The following is a 3,310-nucleotide window of genomic DNA, read 5'->3' as shown; positions in this document are numbered from 1 at the left end:
AAGTGAGTTGCAGCGGTGAGGGATGAAGGTGAGGGTGTTAGATCAATCTGTGGTACTGATCTAACAACCCTAAGTTTGATTTTTAAAAACATTCCGTTACCAGTTCGATCGATCGAACTGAAACTCAGATCGATCGAACTATGATCGATCTCTCCTTACTAAAAGACAAAATTGTTTTGAAGCTTTTGAATTTATTTATTTATTTTTATTATTATTTTTTTTAATAAAACTAAATAAAATAAAATAAAATAAAAATAAAAATAAAAATAAAAATAAAAATAAACAAAAATAAAATAAACTATTTTTGGAATATAAAACAAAATAAAATATATATAATTTATTATTTAAAATTTAAAATTCAAAGCAGTAAATCAAATAACATAGATCGATCTCTCCAAGATCGATCTCAGATAAACTCTGATCAATCGAACATGCAAAAACCTGCAGACATGTTCGATCGATGGGACAGAGAACCTTTTGATGCATGTATGGAGTTCGATCAATCGAACCTCCTTGGAGATCGATCGAACTTATGCAAAATGCTCATTTCCAACATGAAAGTGCATGCAATCCTAATCACAGTTCCTAGCAATGTATATGAACTTAAAACAAATATCTAGACTTCGCAAAAAATGAAATTTAAAATAGAAATGAGGGAGGAATAGGGTTATGACACCCTATGAAATGTACTAGTCTTTAACGTCTCTAGTAAGACGTTGGGCTCTTTTAGCCCGGGTCAAACATCATGCAGTGCATTCCCTCCATGATGGGGTGATAAATGTTTTGAACTCCTCCCAACAAATGGTTCCCTAGAGAACTTGTTGGATTAGGTTCAAAAGAAATTTTTGGTCCTTGGTCACAATGATCTTTGGGCTTCCATGCCCTTTCAAAACAAGATTTTGAAACTACTTTCTTAGAATTCAGGGTTGAAGATAAACTTTTTGAAATTTTGGTTTCACACAATGACTCTATTCCTTCACATTCATGGTCATAATATTTCTCTACAACATTCACTTCTTTATGCTTGTTAAATGAATTGGGGGTCGGACTGAAGATATTCAACTTCACCTTCATGTGGCCAAATGAGATCTTCATTATCCCCATCTTACAATTAATGTTGGCATTCGCGGTTGCCAAGAAAGGACGGCCAAGGATAACGGGAATTTGGCTCTTAGGATTCGGGACCGGTTCCGTGTCAATGACAACGAAATCAATGGGGAAGACGAATTTATCAATCTTAATCAATACGTCCTCAATGATGCCCCTAGGTTTTTTGATGGATCGGTCGGCAAGTTACAAAACCACCGACGTCGGTTTCAAGTCTCGTAAGCCTAATTTGACATATATCAAGTATGGAAGAAGATTAACACTTGCTCCTAAGTCAAGAAGAGCCCAATTAATGATATGATCTCCAATGATGCATGAAGTGGTAGGTGAACTGGGGTCCTTAAACTTTGGAAGAGTGTTATGCTGCAAAATTGAGCTTACTTGCTTGGTTAAGACCACTTTCCTAGGTGCTCGTCTTTTGTTCTTCCTCTTTTGGGTGCATAAGTCTTTCAAAAACTTGGCATAAGCCGGAATTTGCTTGATTGCATCTAAAAGTGGAAGATTGACTTTCACTTGCCTAAACACATCCATAATTTCATTTGTTTTGGTCATTTGCTTGTCAATTGAAATGGATAATTTTAAGGCATCCGGAAATGGAGCTCTTGGCTCAAAAACATTTTCAGGAATTTTCTTTGAAGTCTCTTCAACACAAGAAGTTTTGAAATCATTTTGCAAATTTTTCTTTTCAAAATCACTTTTCAAATCACTTTTTAAGGTGTTCTCATTTGAAAGATCATGCATATGCAATGAAAGAGGAATAGGATGAGAAACGGGACGGGTGTCAACTTTGGGTTGCACCGGTTCACTCTTTTCATTGGACATACATACTTGGTTGTCCACAATCTTCCCACTTCTTAAGGTTGTCACTGCATTGACATGCTCTATTGTGTGACCTTCCGATGAGGAATGAGTCTCTACAACACATTGTTGCTTTTGTGGGGCATTCAAAGGCATTTTCCCTTTCTTTCTAGCATTTAAAGTACTAGCTATTTGCCCTACTTGGGTTTCTAGCTTAGCAATGGATTGAGAATGAGAATGAAGCAATTGAGTGTTTGCCTCTAGAGTGCCTAGAGCGGTCAAAACTTTCTCTTCAAAAGCGGGACTCCTAGAATTTCCTTGAGAATATGAAGGTTGATTAGGAAAATGAGAATTAGAAAATTGATTTCCTTGTGATTGAAATGATGATCTAAAACCTTGGGAACCTTGGCTTTGCATCGGAGGTGGAACATACTTCCCTTGGAAACCACCTTGGGGAGGGTTTGAGCCTTCCCCTTGGTTTCTCCAAGAGAAATTCGGGTGATTCCTCCAACTAGGATTATAGTGATTGCTATAAGGATTATTCCCTTGATTAACAAAAGCTGTATTGACTTGTTCATGATGCTCACTTTGAACATGTCTATGAGGATAATTGGAAGTAGAATGTAAAACACTTGAACAAGTCATACATGTCTCATTGGATGCATGATGGGAATGGTTGGGGATGGAAGATACTTGATTTGCCGAGTTTTGGTTGATCAAGAATTGATCAAACCTTTGAGATAAGGATTTCATCTCGGCGGCTATTTCATTGGAATGGTTAACTTCATGTAAGCCAACACTCTTCCTTTTACTTGAATTCCTACCATTCTTAGAAGATAAAGTTTGATGTAAAGAATTTTCACTCATGCTCTCTTAAAGACACCACACATCATCCTCATGCCTATCAATGTAAGAGCCACCCATGGAAGCATTGACCATACCCTTATAATTGTCCGATAAGCTTTCAAAGAAATGTTGAACTAATTGCCATTTGGGCATGTCATGATGTGGACACTTCCTAAGCAATTCATTGAATCTTTCCCATGCCTCATGGAACGTTTCCCCATCCCCATGTGAAAACTCTCGAATTGAGGTTCTCATGGCATTGGTCTTAGAAACCGGATAGTACTTCTTCAAGAACTCTTGTTGTATTTCTACCCAAGAAGTTATTGAAAAAGGCCTAAGATTGTTAAACCAGTATTTTGCCTTGTCTTTAAAGGTGAATGGAAAAATTTTAAACCTTAATACCTCTTCCGGCATGTCCGTGTATCTCACGATGAAACATACTTCAAGAAACTCATCCAAATGCTTGTAAGGTTCTTCACTAGGAAGTCTATGATAATTAGGAAGCATTTGAATGGTTTATGGTTTGATCTCATAGTGGTATGCTCTAAATGGTGGCAAT

General features: G+C 36.9%; 1 pseudogene; it reads left to right on the top strand.

Annotated features, from left to right (window-relative positions):
- The first annotated feature begins 2,902 nt into the window (after window positions 1-2,902).
- On the top strand, window positions 2,903-3,001 carry LOC132282906 (small nucleolar RNA R71; annotated as a pseudogene).
- Window positions 3,002-3,310: the final 309 nt, after the last annotated feature.

This window comes from Cornus florida, unplaced genomic scaffold, assembly GCF_030987335.1.
Source record: "Cornus florida cultivar Cherokee Brave unplaced genomic scaffold, ASM3098733v1 CherokeeBrave_3.0.0_Hap2_Chr01, whole genome shotgun sequence".
Taxonomy (NCBI): Eukaryota; Viridiplantae; Streptophyta; class Magnoliopsida; order Cornales; family Cornaceae; genus Cornus; species Cornus florida.
The sequence above is the reverse complement of the archived record's forward strand: the minus strand, read 5'-3'. Positions and strand labels throughout refer to the sequence as shown.